This window comes from Cyprinus carpio, chromosome A15 (genome assembly GCF_018340385.1).
Source record: "Cyprinus carpio isolate SPL01 chromosome A15, ASM1834038v1, whole genome shotgun sequence".
Lineage (NCBI taxonomy): Eukaryota > Metazoa > Chordata > Actinopteri > Cypriniformes > Cyprinidae > Cyprinus > Cyprinus carpio.
Genome location: NC_056586.1, coordinates 12,854,260 through 12,870,528, shown reverse-complemented (window position 1 = coordinate 12,870,528; position 16,269 = coordinate 12,854,260). Strand labels below are relative to the sequence as shown.

General features: G+C 33.6%; 1 pseudogene; it reads left to right on the top strand.

Annotated features, from left to right (window-relative positions):
- The first annotated feature begins 3,753 nt into the window (after positions 1–3,753).
- Positions 3,754–14,708, top strand: LOC122147695 (annotated as a pseudogene).
- The last annotated feature ends 1,561 nt before the right edge of the window (positions 14,709–16,269 follow it).

Here is a 16,269-nt window from a genome sequence, read left to right as displayed (position 1 = left end):
AGGGAAGAAAAATGGAATAAAATGTCAATTAATGATAAATGCCAATATGCCAAACCGTTAAATATAAATATATGTGTCAAAAATACATGCCAACCATTTTTTTAATAGTAATTTTTAGTCAAGAAATTTGTCTTATCAGCCTTTAAACATAAACAGAATGAACAAATTTCACGATAGCTTGAGGTATTGTTCCTTGGCATGTTGCAACCAATTGTGGTTAAAAAAAAAACACAACCATAATACTAAGGTATTGAGTGACATCCTGTTCACAGGAAACCCAACTTTTCATAATTGCCATTTAGGTAGATCTTCGATACGGTATATTGGAATGTCTTTGCGTTTAACAGAACAATCTAATATTGGTATTTCTCTGTAGAGTCATTGCTGGTGTATGTCAACAAGCTCATCATCTGATTCATTTGAGACAATAGGAATTTAGTCCGGCCGCCTCGGGCCCTACACTCTGCTCCTGTCTTCATTCTTTTGTTCAGTTACTCTCACTCATTCACTCTTTCTTAACCCGTCCCTCCCACCCAGGCCTCATGACACTAGTGAAACTACAGTCTGGATTTTTGGCTGCAGATGAATCTATTGACATTCTGTCTTGTCATAAAAGGCCTTTTGCTATTGTTGTATTGTGTATTAAGTCCTTAAAAGTTTTTCATAATGCTTTTGTTACATATCTATTTAGTTGTAGCTTTTACTGCAGCTTGGGCATGTGCAACTACATGGCTCTTTTGTTTTGCAATACTAACAATATGCCATAACAGACAGGTAATCAATGGCTCGATTTTTTTTCCTTACAACAGGTCATGCCTGAACTTGAGTTCAGTTGAGTTCAGTACACATAAGATGCATTTGTCAAGTTGTGGGGATTAGCTTTGGGTCCCCTGCTCGTGTATGGGGGAGGAGACACACGTGAACCAGGAGTTGTGTTTGGTGTCTGTTTCTTCATGTATCTGTTGAATTTGTTGATAGAGTTGCGCAGGTTTGTTTGTATAGCAGGCCCTTGCCTGCTCTGGCACTCTGAGAAGTGGCATGTACACACAAGCTGTAACCTTGCCTGGCACTCACGCTAAGATTTCATTCTGGCCTACAGGTGAGACTAAATACTAACTTAAAAAAAAAAACAACTATATATATATATTATTACATTACATTATATATATATATATATATTTATTTATTTATTTTCCTCAAAATAGATGAATTTAGTGGTTAAGTGGTTAATTTAGAGTGTTCCCACAGTTTGTGTTCTATTAAAATGTAATGTGTTCCATTTAAATTATAATTTATGCAAAGCTTGATTGGGTAATATTTAAAGACTTCTGCACTTAATAACAAATAAATAAATGTTTGAAAAAAAATTTTTTTGAAAACAAAGTATAAAGCTTTGAAAGAAATTAATACTTTTATTCAGCAAGGATACATCAAATTCATCAGTAGAGACTTTTCCAGTGATAAAATATAAGCAATTGTGAAAAATGATGACAATCATGGCAAAATCATTGTTGACCTAAAACATACTTATTTTTGAACATCACTGCTAAAAAAAAAAAAAAAATGACTTTTTTCCAAAACATTGCTTTATCTCATTATTTTTTCAAACCTGCATTTTCAGCACATAGATCACTTTACATTTGTATTTACATTTGTAAATTTGTTAAGCCCATAATTATTTTTAACCAGTTATTTTAAATTGCAATATTGTTATATTCTGTTATATTGTGTGTTGCATAAAAATGTGTGTGTAGAAACACACATCCAAATATCCAAATATAATACATTTAATACTATATATATATATATATATATATATATATATATATATATATATATATATATATATATATATATATATATACTGCTAATATTCTATTTTCTATATTGTCTATTTTAATGTTATGTATGTTATGTATTATATATATTGTAGAAATTTTATAAATACTGAAAATCATGCCAAAAACTTTGCTGACAATACATTTTTTGAACTTCCAAATTTTTGAACATCATTATAAAAGATGAATTACTTCATTACTAAATCTTGCCTTGTCTCATTATTTTTCAAAACTGCATTTTCAGCCTATAGGTCACTAATATGAACCCACAGCATCTTCAGTTGAAGAAACGTAACTCTCGAGCCCAGAGGTTGTTTTGTGGTATTTGCCCTCCTAGTAATGCACACAGAGCAGTGCGGTGTCTCCGCAGATGAGTGTGTGACCTGGCTCGCCTCTGCCCTCTTTATGCTACTCTCCAGCGATGCTCCAGGTAAAAGATGACAGAGGATAAGACTCTTTTCATCCCTCATTGTCATGCTCAACACCTTAACATAAAACCTAAAGTAACTAAACTTGTAAATTAGGATGTTCGAGTTGCCTGACGCAAAGCTGTACTTGTTTAATCGCTTCCTGTTTTCTTTAAGTCACAACTTTCAAAAAAATAAAATAAGCTTGGTATTGTGATTTTAAAGTGATTTTAACATTGCATATTGTCTAGAAAGAGGGGTTAGACAACACTTCTAAAGGTCAAGACCTTATTTCCTCATCTGATAGTCCTCAACGGCTCTAGTTTGTGCTGGTGAAAACACTTTTTCCCACAGTACTTCAGAAAACGTTTAATGTACTCAAACATTCGTGGAAAGAAACTGTGCTTTTTTAAGAACTCCTCTTCACTGAGGCCTAATGAAAATTGCTTCTTTGCATTGAGCCCACACTGTAGTTTGCATTAGCGAATGCTTTCATGCATTAACTGTTGGCACTGTGTGGTGTCTCATTTATGTTTTGTTTCTCAATTTAGAAGGAAGATCTGCCTTCGCACACAAGGCTTAAGTAAGTATTTTTAGCTACTTGTCTTTTCCCTTATTAATATGTCTTTTGGAGAAGCTGTTTCAAATACTGATGAGCCGAGAACTTTGAAGATGCCTCAAGAAATTCCGTAAGAGTCAGCTGTATTTTTGAAATGTGTGAAGTTGAAGTGATTACATGATAGAAGATTACAAGCAGATGTATTTTGTTATTGTTATAAATAAAAAGCTGTTCCTTGTTTTTGTTGCTGAGATGTGTGATTGTTTGTGTAATAATAGAAAGAACTTAGCTGAGAAAAGGAACATGATGAGCTTCATGGCTTAAGTGGTCAATGAAGCTCAAAGTATGTGCAGGTGTTTCCTTTGAACACTAATAAATTGACTAGCGTGGCAGTTTCACATGGGTTACATCGATTCTCAGCAGCCTAATTTTGAACTCCAAATTTAACAACTGCACCCAGAAAGAAACTACATTTATGCAGTAAAGTAAATATAAATCATATTTGGAATGCCTCTGCTTTTTAATCTCATAATGTTTATTTATCAACAGAGCAAGTCATGTATGGGTGCCTATAGACACCAAGTATATAAATATATATATATATTTGTTCCACATTTGTTAAAAAAAAAATGTGCAAAAAATTGTTCAAATAAACTAAACTATTTTAGAAAAAAAAATAGATTTCAGTTTGGTGATCTCCAAGATGCAAAAAAAAAAAAAAAAAAAAAAAAAAAAAAAAAGTTTATTGGTGTGTTTTAGTTGTAAAATTATTGTTGATTTGCTTTTATCAACAGTATTTTTTTATTATTATTATTATTATTAACTTATTTGTTCCACAGCCATGCATAAAAAAAAAAAACAGTGAATAAAATAAAATAAAACAGATTTCAGTTTGGTGATCTCCAAGATGGTTATGTCCAAGATGAAATAAAATAAAATAAAATAAAATAAAATAAAATAAAATAAAATAAAATAAAATAAAATAAAATAAAATAAAATAAAACAACAGATTTCAGTTTGGTGATCTAAACACCTTATTGGTGTGTTTTAGATGTAAACTTATTGTTGATCAGTAATTTTGCTCCTGCTCATCAAAAGAAATTGATTGTACAGGTGTGCTACTGGGATATGAAAAAAATCTCCAATTCTCGTTGGATAGAGCAGTTATGGATATATATACTTTGTAACTTTCATAAGATATGCTAAACTGAAACTTTTAACTTGTGGTAAACTGGTGGTACTAAATGAATGTGAACTTCAGCTTCCCTTTGTAGTGACATCACCTGAAACTGCAATGCTGTTGCTTTTATAAGGCAGCCCACTCAAGCATCCACTGTACAATTATGAGATGATCTCAGGAAGTAAATAGAAAAGGTTTTTGACTAGATACTATAAGAGTTTAGAGTATAAGACTGTGCACATGGGAAAATGTAAGTACAATTTCCGAATATCAATACAATATTTAGATTTGCACATTTAATGCATTTTGTTGCAGTATGCAAATTTAAGATACTTATTTATTTACGAAATGCACTGCAACAATCTGATGCAGCAAAAAAATATATATTTTAAGATGGTGCACAAAAATGCAACACCTACCAAGCTCCTATTACATTATACAGACGGAAACCAATTGATCGTTGCTGTTGTTATCTGTTCTGATAAGCGGCGTGATTAATTAATAGCTTAGTGTTTGCCTTTTCATAACCAGTAGAATTCAGGCTGATATTTGCATGTTTTATGATTTGACAATATCAATTTTGTTTAGCTTTTTTGTTGTAAGGGTGCCTGCATTTTTTCATTACAATGCAGTATGGAATGTAGCGGTTGCTATCAGGATGGGTGACAGATACATTAATACAGAGGCCTAGTCTTTGGCTATTTGACAGAAACTCTAAATGTTCCTTTTGGGGGTCATCTTATTAAATATATTTTATATATATCTTGAAGTATCAAGATGTAAATATATATGCGATATATATATATATATTTACATATAATATTTTATAACATTTTAGACTTGATAATGCTCTTCAATTGTTTAGTTTTGTTGTTGTTTTTTTGTTTGTTTTTGTTTTTATTTGTTTTTTGTTTTTTTCGTTCATGAAAAAAGTTCCAATACTTTCTAGGTATACATTTAAATGTGATTAAATGATATGAATTATGTTAAAGTTCTCTGACTGATGTAAAGATACTTTTGCTGCTGCTTTTTTATTATTGTATTCTTCAAATGGACCCCCAAAAGAAAAACATGTTACTTGAATGTATACCAGTCATATTTCAGAAAAGTGGCTGTCTATTTTGTGCTGAAACAGAAGGTTAAAGTTTAAAAAAATATGGATTATATGATATTTGAATCAGGGTAATTATCATTTACTAAAACTGAAACTAAAACCCATAAATAAAAATAATTACAATATGTGAAATAAACTTAATTGAAATAAAACTTATTTAACTAAATAAAAAATATTTATTATAAATGTACTAAATATGTACTGTATTCTCCAAAACTTTAAAATTAAAGTACATTTAAAATATAAAACTCAAATATAATTCAAAAATATGAAGAAAAATATTATAGTATCTCAATGATACAAAGAGAACATGGGTTACAATACGTTAGGTGGACTAATTAACTAAATAAATATGGTTCTTTTGTAATTTCACATGCACAACAGTGGGGTTTCAGAAATCTTATTTATAAACAGAAGCTCAATTATAAGAATTCAGTCATGGCTGTTCCTTCCACATCCCACATATCTTATGAAGTTAAAGTAGATAGAAGTCAGAGGTAATGTTTGAGGTCATCACATGTATTGCCAGTAAGTCCTGCTAGACTGAGGGTTATTACTTCTGATAGACCTCTATGGAAACCTGCGTACCATTTCAGAAACCAGGCATCCTGTGGAGTGGCTTAATCTTGATATGCAAATCCCTTCCATTACCCTCGTTCTGAAAGAAAAGTCTTCACAGCTGCATAGCTTCCTCTTTTTTCAGCTTTTTAAATCATGCTGTGCTTGTATTGCACAACTGTAGATGCCTCTTTGCCCTCCCTGTTATATTTACAGTGACTGTTCATCTGTGAAAGTTGAAAAATAAAAATAAAAATCAATAACAATGTCCATTCAATGAGAGAACAGTGCCTTACTGAAAGGAATTTTAATTGTTTGCACAATGACAATGTAGTAGTCATTTATTAAAGAAAAAATACCTGATGGTTGTTTTGTTAAGGTTGTGGAGAGCTGCAGGTGGTTAGTTGCAAGCCTGTTCTAACAGAGACCAATGCGTGTGGTGAATCTATGATGAATGGCACAGAACAGGTACATTACTGATTCATTATTTGGTGATTAAACATTGAGACTTTAGCCTTAAGAAGTAACAGTTGTGAGAGAATGGGGTGTGGAGAGTGTGAGACTTTTAAACAAACAATGTTTAGCAAACAGCTCAAGCGGTATCAGATTTTCACATTTAAGGACCACGTTGAAGTTCGTGTGACTCACAAAATGACTGAATCACATATCAGGACTTGAGTGACTTAGTTATAAACTGACCAAATTTAATTGGGGTGCAGAAATAAAACCCCTGGAGTTTCGTTCAGGATTTTTCTAATAAATTGTAAACAGTTTTTTGTGTTGTTTTTATTTTTATGATGTATGAGGACAGTTAGGCAATCACATATCACCAAACAATCACACCTCCATAAGCACACAGTGTGAACCACAGGCAGCTTTCTTCAGAATTCACTGATGGCCAGCAGCTGTGTCTGTGCAGATGCACACAACCATACAAATATATCATTGAGATGTACTGTACTCTTTTTATTGCCTCTTCATGGACATGCTGAAATGAGCTTAAAGTCATAGCAACTTTGTTTAAATGTCATTTAAATGGAGAAGAATGTGAAAATTCTGCAGTAAAATCCTGTTAACTGGCTAAATGAATTAGTTACTTTGTGTGCTGTGAAAATAAATGGTAACACTTTACAATAAAGTTCAATTCATTAACTTTATTTAGTGCATTTGGAATCATGACTTAAGAATGCTTCTTTACTGATTAATCTTAGCAATGTTATTTTATAATATCGTTCATAATACATTAATGCTATTAATTTAATATTCATTTAATTTAACGTTTTAACTTGAAATGTATCAGTATATATAGAGATGAATGTTAACCAAATTAATAAAAGCTTTAAAAAGTAAGAAAAATCATTGTTCATGTTAGCTATTATACAAACAAACTGAACTTTATTGGATAGTGTAACTAGAAACGTTAAGAAAGAAGTAATATAAAATTATATTTGACACCATGTTTTGATTTGTGATGAAAAATATCTTTCCCACATACTCTTGTGTAATGCATCACAACTGATAATATTTTATTTGCATATTGTGTTTATTATTTATTTGTGTTATTGTATCAGATTATGCTAACCAAGAGACAACATACAGAACTATCACATTTTGCTATAAGTTTGATTGCATAATTGCTGTTAATAGTATTAATCGTCTGTTTGTTTATGTCATTTATTGATTTTTCTGAACATTTCTACCGTATGCACATAAACTGACAGTCACCACTGATAAGCTACTACTAAATATTGTAGAAACTTAATTTTCTGTAAAGTTGCTTTGCAATGATTTGTATCGTAAAAAATACAAATAAACTTGAATTGAATTGAATTGAATATGTACACTATCTTTCAAAATTCAGGTTAAGATTTTTTAAAATAAATAATACTTTTATTCAGCAAGTACACATTAAATTGATCAGAGGTGACAGGAAATACATTATTTTCTTTTTAAAGGAATCCTAGAAAAAAACAAATGTATCACAGTTTCCACAAAAATATTAACCAGCACAACATTAATAACAGTACAATTCTGCAGCTGTGTAGTTCTCATAAAATGTGGATATTTGTGGATGTGGATGTGTAAATGTGGATATTCAATGAAAAATGGTCATTAAGCATAGTTATATCTGACCAGCTGCTTTATTTGAATAAACTAGGAAGTGGGATTTGTATAATTATATCTGCAAATAAGCTGATTTCAGTGTCACTCAGGTTTACTAGGTCAACACTATTCACTAATGGCTGAAATTATTCAAGAAAGCAAGAGTTTGAGTGATTACTTTCTTGCAGTAGCTTTGTACTTCAGATTACACAATACAAAAAAAAGACGAAAGGTCCGAATAAAAGAGGTATCTGTTGAGTGACTGAAACTTTCAACACTTTCAGCCACACCTTGTTTAACTTGGCACCAGCAAAAAAAAATCTGTACATTTCAAAGGATCTTTAAAGTGCGTTAGAAGCAATTTTTTTGTGCACTTGTCATGAGGTGTGCTCATATCTGCGTTTTTCATTTTTTTTTTTTTTTTTTTTTTTTGTTTGTTTGTTTTTTGTACAGCACTGTCAGAGTCATCTGCATCCAAGCCATACCAGGGAGTGAGAGTCAAAGACCCAGTGAAGGAGCTGCTGCGGAGAAAAAGAGGAAATGCTGCCAGAACAACACCCCCCACCACAGTAGGAACTAGAGCACACGTGTGTGCACATACATACTCAATAAGACACATGCTTCTGATTATGAAAACTCTCCCCATTATGTCATTTGTTATTCATTCAAGTCCTAGCTTGTTTGTTTCTTTTTTTTTTTCTTCTTCATCTAATCCATCCAATGCACAATGGTGATATCCAAAAATGAGACTGTAAAAGATTACTTATGAAATAAAAGAGGACCTCGGGCTTTAAAGATTGCTAATTGTTTGGTTTGTGTCACTTAAGGCACCAAAAAAATGTTGCTCTAAACTTGTAGGAGTTTCTTTCTTCTGTGGAACACAAAAAAATAAATTCTGAAGAATGATGAATGATCAAAGAGTCTTGGTTCTTCCATTGTATGGGCAAAAAAAAGGAAGAATATCTTCTTTTACGTTCTACAGAAGAATTAAAGCAGCAAAGGTTGGGAATGACATGAAGGCGAGTAAATGATAACAGAATTTTCATTTTTGGGTGAACTATCCCTTTAATTGCAATTGTTAATATGACCAATAAGGGAGCCCAGGAGAAATGAAAACTCTTAAATTGGTTATAAGATTTGCAAAATATTGCATGGGACATGTTGAGATGAGCTCACTTTAAAAGTCACAGCAACACTGTTTAAATGTCATTTTAATGGAGGAGAAGGTTACAATTTCACAATAAAATGCTATTAATTGGCTACCTCTAAGTTACCATACTATGAAAAAAAAAATTAACACTTAACGATACGAGACGAGAGAGAACAGTGTATGAGTGTGTGTTTGTGCTGAATCAATCAGTCAGTCATGATTTATTTACAGTATATAGCCCTTTTCCTATCAAATCAATGCAGTTCAAAGTGCTTTCCAGGCAAAAACAAGCAACTAACACTAGGTTTAAAAATAAATTAAATCAGATGCATGAGATGATGCATATATAACCAGGGTTCCACTGGTCCTTGAAATTCTTGAAAGTTTATGAATCTGAAAAAAAAAAAAAAAAAATTCAAGGCCCTAGAAAGTTTTGGAAAATAAACATACATAGATACAGGTCCTTGAAAGTGCTTAAATTTATTTTGTGCAAGAAGATTTCTGGAAAAAAATCCATATCATTCACTTTGGTCCACTAATGTGTTATTTTGCCAACACTTTGTGGCCTATGCACACTAGCTTGCTTGATTTATGTTAGTTACGCGCATTTTTGCGTTACTGTGTTTCCGCCGTGAGATACTTTGTGTTGTACATTGCCATGATGTTCACATATGCACAAAACTACTACAATGGTACCTCAACGTTTCACAGACACACAGTGACATTAAAGGATTAGTTCACTTTCAGATTAAAATTTCCTGATAATTTACTCACCCCCATGTCATCCAAGATGTTTATGTCTTTCTTTCTTCAGTCGATTCAAAATTACAGTTTCAGTGCAGCTTCAAAATATAATCACATTGAAAAGGTCACGCTTGACATAGAAAGAAAGTACCGATTCAGTCAGTGTTTACAAAAGTGGAGAAGGAGGACCGTTCAAAAGTGGTATGTTCGATGACACATATTCCAATTTTTTGTAAACAATGTTTGACTTCTTTACTGAGTCGGTACTTCTGTCTGCATCATGTGTGACCTTTTCCATGTGATTACGTATTACGTGAAGTCATGGACACACATCGCAGAGAAGTGCAAGGAGAGCATTTCTGTTCATAAAGCATATACAGTTTTTATTTTTAGAAAATAACAGATCGTTTCGCTAGATAAGACCCTGATTCCTCGTCTGGTATCGTGTAGAGCCCTTTGAAGCTGCACTGAAACTGTAATTTTGACCTTCAACCATTTGGTAGCCATTGAAGTCCACGATTAGGAGTATAATCCTGGAATATGTTCATTAAAAACCTTAATTTCTTTTTGACTGAAAAAAGAAAGACGTAAACATCTTGGATGACATGGGGTGAGTAAATTATCAGGAAATTTTAATTTGAAAGTGAACTAATCATTTAATGTTGAATTTCTTTGCTTGTTAAGATAATGTTAACCCATGAATCAAGATAAAACTTAAAAGCATATTCATATGTCTTAAAACTTTGGTTGCATGAGCCTAAGCTCTTTCAATAAAATCCACGCAAAAGTTAAAATCAGATCATTTTAGAATACAGAATAGGATGCACCCAATATTCTTCAGTTTTATGCAAAACAGAAATACGACAAATAGAATATCAGATCTCTGTCATATGGCCAAAAGTAAATGCAAAAACAAAAGCTTTTTTTTGCATAGTTGTGTTTTTTTTCTGACACTTGAAAACTGTAACAATGTATCTTACAAGGTAACACGATGTAACCTTCTCTCACTTGAAATGTGTCCCCACATTAAGTCCTTGAATTTGAGGGTATTGGACCTAGAAAGACCTTGAAAGGTCCTTGAATTTGAAGTTAACCAAAGTGTGGGAACCTTGTACAACATTAACACTGAAAAGTTACAATGTATAGTATAAGTGCTGCAAATGATGTTGTTGAATGCTTCTGTTTTAAACAGTGTTTGTTTTATTTGTATGTAGTTAATTCTGTTCTGAGTGCAAGAAAAAATGCACAAAAAAAAAACCAAAAAAAGGCCTCGAATACTAGATGCTCTATTCTTTTCTATTATATCTGTTTTCCTTTCATTGATTATATAATTAAAAAAAAAAAAACTGGATATGTGTACTGCGTTAAGCTAACTGAGACTTGTTATAGCACTTGCATATCATTGCTCTCTTGCTGATTTTGATTGCTTCCATTTTCCTCATTAAGCATATTTGAAAAAAAAAAATATTTCTTTTAATTTAACTTTAATGAAATGTTATATATCTTGAAATGTTAAAAATGTACCAGTATATACAGAAATTAATGTTAAAAGATTAGTTATGAAAGAAAAGAGGACCTTGGGTTTTAAACATGGCTAATTGTTTGCTGATTGTGTCACTTAAGAAATAGTTCACCCAAAAAAAAACAATTCTGTCATCATTTAATCCCCCTCATGTCATTTCAAACCTGTAGGACTTTCTCAAAATATCTTCTTTTACGTTCCACAGAAGAAATAAAGTACAGGTTTGGAATGACATGAAGGTGAGTAAATGATGGCAGAACTTTAATTTTGGGTGAACCATCCCTTTAACTGGAGTTGTTAAAATGACAAACACAAGTCAGGTCAGTACATGGCACTTACTAATAATTGGCTGGAGCCCAGGAGGACTGAAAACTCTCAAAATGATTATTGGATTGCCAAGTATTGCAAAATACTGCATGGACATGTTGAGATGAGCTCACTTTAAAAATCATAGCAACATTGTTTAAATTTCATTTTAATGGAGGAGAAGATTACAATTTCACAATAAAATCCTGTTAACTATATCTCAAATTGATTATAGGATTGTGAAATACTGCAAAATCAATGTCAGCTTTATTTTTTCCAGGGCATTACTGAGTGCAGAAAGGCAGGCTCTCCAAACTCCAAGGGGATTTTTGGTCTTATATAGTCCAGGTGTTTTTTCCGTGACAGTTAACTATTCCCCCATACAGCCGGAGGGGATGGGCATAGGGCCTATGCAAATCCGGTTGCGGATCTGCCAAGAGGCTTGCCTACCAACCTTTTAATTATTCTTGACAACACATAAAAACATATACACACACACACTCAACAGCCTCCTTCTCACATTGAAATCACATAATGGGTCGAACTCTGTTAAATGCCTTTAGCAAACTGTAAAAAAGCATGAGATCTTATGAAGCCTCTTTAAGTCTCTTCTAATGCCATCCTGATTGTTTACAAATGCTCTTTTAAGCTATTCTGCAGAAGCTGATGACACTTGAGTTAGTTATTGCTTCCCAAGTGGCATTACATATTATGGCAATACGTGAAACCCACGTAAGAACTAGACCTGCTTAAGTGCTAACCAGGTTATCTGTAAGCCAGCCCCTCCATGTGCTCTCTGCCATTTCAATCAACACCTCTCTTGGTTTGGAGATGTGTTTTTAAATAGAACTGCCATTGTTGGCTTGGGGGCCAAACACAGCAAACTACTTAATCCAAACGACCAGGTCTTAAACAAAAGTCCCTTTAAGTGGAATTTAAGTGGAACGACTTGTCCTGACATGTAAATCATTTTACAAAGGTATCCCATTGTGCTACACCTTAATTGTTTTTGATCTGTTGTGTAACAAGTAATGTATAGCCAGCTTGTCATTGTTATTGTTAAATAAACTGTGGTGAAGACAACTGGCTGCACATTATCCTGCCAGAATGTTGTTAAAATAACTACATAAATGGACATAAAATATAGATTTATTCTGAAATTATTTCATTAACATACTTGTATATTAGTTTAAAGCATCCACAGAGCAAAACAGTCCATTACAGTGTAGAAATTGGCCTAGCAAAAGAGACAAGCACTGCAGTAATATTATAACTTTCAACAGACTAGTTAACTAAAATATATAGCTACAATGTAACCTTTTCCTCCTCTATTTTAAGTGTCTCTCATCTCTTTTTGTCTCTTACTGGTTTGTTGCTGTTTCAGTGTATTCTTGTAAACTCCCTGAGTTTCTTCTATTCAAATGTGCTCACCATAAAAGGAATACTTACATTTTTAAGTACATTTTTAACCAGACAGTACTCAATGAGATCCCAGTCCTGATTGTACGAGGTTAGATCCTTTATTGAATCCTAATGATAGAATACTTTCAATATTTGTCTCTATAAAAGAACAAGAATAATGTTAATTTTTAATAACAGATATGAAGTGTAAGCAGTGTACAAAATGAACCCTTTCCAAGCAGTTTCCTTTCCACTTGTTTTTTTTTCAGAAAACAAGTGTTAACTTTCCCTGCCAGCATTTTTGAAAAAAGTTGCCGGCCACCGCCAGCGATTTTGATGATTTTCACTCAGATTTGATGGCCTCCAGTATATTTAGTGTATGAATATTTGAATATGCAATACACCAAAATAAAGAACAGAGCCTTTACTTTAAAAAAAAACAAAAAAAAAAAAAAAAAACTCATTTTATTATAGCTTAAAGCTTTCTTTTTGAATATAGGTAGGTTTCACAAAAAATTATAGTTTTAAGCAAAAAGGTGAGAAGATCACATTTTTATCAAAAAATACATCTGGATAATATTCAGTACGATTATCAAAGCATACAGTAAATCCAGTAAATCACTTCCATCAACACCTCCAAAGCTTGCATATACCACTCCCTGGATCAACATTTTACTCCATAACATTATGCAGTTTTCATTTATATGCTGTCTATTGCTGATGATCGCATTAGTCGCTCGTTTCTCCTTCCCGTTCAGAATGGTTTTTGTTCGGGAGGTTTTGTAATCGTTTCAGAAGATGTTATAGCGCCCCCAAGTGTATAACAGTGAAAACACGAAAAGCCGTAAAAACTCGTCTTTGGCGGGATGCGGTTGTCCTTCTAAAAGACGAGATAACTCGTCAATGGCGGGGAAAGAGTTTTAAATATCTTAAATCATTTTGCTTCTCAAGTAAATGTATCTTGATTCACGAATATTTAGAAAATTAAATTATAATGTTTTATTTGTACTTTTTCTAGTTGATGGTTCCCAACAACACTCTGCCACCATACACACATGCTGGTAAGTAACATATGAACTTTCTTTTTGTAAATTGATTAATTCAAATCCTTTTCATATGGCATTGCATTTTTTTTCCGCTGCAAGGGTCTTCTAGCTTCGTAGAAGTCAACCAGAGTGGCCTTAATGATTCATTAGTGGATGTCAGTGGGCTTTTGCACAGGATGGCTTGCCCAGACCACCCAGCACATCTGCTCTTCAACCCTCTGAGTCACTGGACTCCTCCAGACCAACACCACGACCCTGCCATCCCTTCCCACACGGATATGTACGTCCAGCCGATCTGTCCCAGTTACACTGTGGTGGGGCCCTTCCCCTATGCTGACGTTTACACACAACACCTCTCTTCACCAACTTTGCGGTGAGCCACAGCTGATGGTAAGCCACTGCTATTGTTTCATGTCTGAAGATGTTAACTAGTCCCTATCGGGTTCCCTATTAGACCATGAGCACTTCCAGCTCAGCCCTGCCTCAGGTGGAGGTCCCGGACTCCTCCTTCACATACATCCCTTGGGCTCAAGCCTCTATCCACTATCTCCGGCTTCCGTTGTGCAGGCCCCCGTCGATGTCAGCGGCCCTGTCAGCCCCCCAGCTCTTCCCAGTACCTCTGACCTTTCCAGTACTCTCACCAGAACCTCAGCCTCAGCAGGTGGAGACACCCCCCGGCCTCTGAGGGCACTCTGGCCCTTGAGAAACTGCTGGAAGAAGATGAGTGCCAAAAAGAACCCCTACATCTGCAGCTCCTCGCTGTTTTCAGAAGATCTTTAAGATATTTTTGCATTAGCACTCTTTTTGTGCAGCTTCTTAATATGTAGAATTTGCTAGGGTGTTACAGATATTGAACGTTTAATATATCATGATGGCAAGCTCTCATGAAAAATTTTATTTCGAAAATATCTGGACGCTACTGTAAAGAGATACACTCTGGTTCCCATGAGAGAACCTTTAAGAAACTCCATGGATCCTTTCCATTATACAAAACGTTCTTTTTACAAAATAATAAATAAATAAAATAAAATAAATGTATGTTAAATGAAAGGTTCTTTGGGGTAACCAAAATGGTGTGGTTCTGGTGGAATAGCTGCAGCCCTTTTGGAACCTTTTATTTTTAAGTTCAGTCAGTTCCAGCCAATTTTATTTATATCTCTTTACTTTATATCTAGAGATTGTTTCAAGCATTTCACAATATTAATCAGGAAACAGAACCAAGAGAATCAATGACACAAACCATCAAAAGTAAATCCCCAACTTATGCTGTAAAATGTTTCTACCACAAATCAATATTGTCATTATTCAGCTCCAGTCTGGTTCAGTGTTGGATTCAGTTCAGTTCAAAAATTGTGGGTAAAAGTTCATGATTATAAAACAAGTTCAATTCAAGAAAAAGAAAAGAACCTCGAGCTGAAGCAATTCAATTCAGTTCAGTGTTGATACAATTCAGTGTCTCAAAAGAAGTCATCAAAAGTCATCAAAACAAATTTTGTTTCAGCTATAAAGCTCTCTTTAGAGGACAATAGTGGTCATTATTCAGCTCAAATATATTCAAATTTTATTCTCATCCAATAGTGACAGTGCTGTCAACCTCACTAATATCAATGACATATGGCGCGCCTTTAAAGAATTAAAAAAAACAAAAAAAAAAAAAAAAAAATTAAAAAAAAAAAAAAACAAAAAAAAAAACATTTTTATTTCACTCATACAATTCATTAAAATGTCAGTTGGAATTAGAAAGCCAGAAGTATTCTGAAAGTTTGGAAATCCCCTGTGGATGTTATCATTTTAAATCTACCCACCCCGTGTCCTTAACCTGCAGGCTTAGTTGTCTGTCAAGTTAACACCTTTCCTAATGAGATGTTTGAATAAGGGTCTACTCTGCACATGCTCTTCCATCAAATCTGCTTCTTTAGAACTTCTGTACATGACATAGCCGTCCCCGTCAAACGGGTATGACAATAAACGAATGTGCATTTGCAAGAATTTTAGTGTGTGTGATTTTGGTTTGTGATGGTGGGGCTGTGTATGTGTGGAGAAATGTGACTGTTTTTCAATTGCTTCCATGTGGTTCTCATAAACAGTGTTTGCCAAACAAAATAGTTGTTTATTTTGTGTTGCCAACAATTACTTTCACTAATTCAACACAGAGTCAGCAAAGATGATTAGTCAGGATCTAAGCCAAACACAATCCGCCCACTAACAATAACTTGGGACTGGCTTACAGTGGGTACGGAAAGTATTCAGACCCCCTTAAATTTTTCACTCTTTGTTATATTGCAGCTAGTTTTTCTAAAATCATTTAAGTTCATTTTTTTTTTTCCTCATTACATGTACA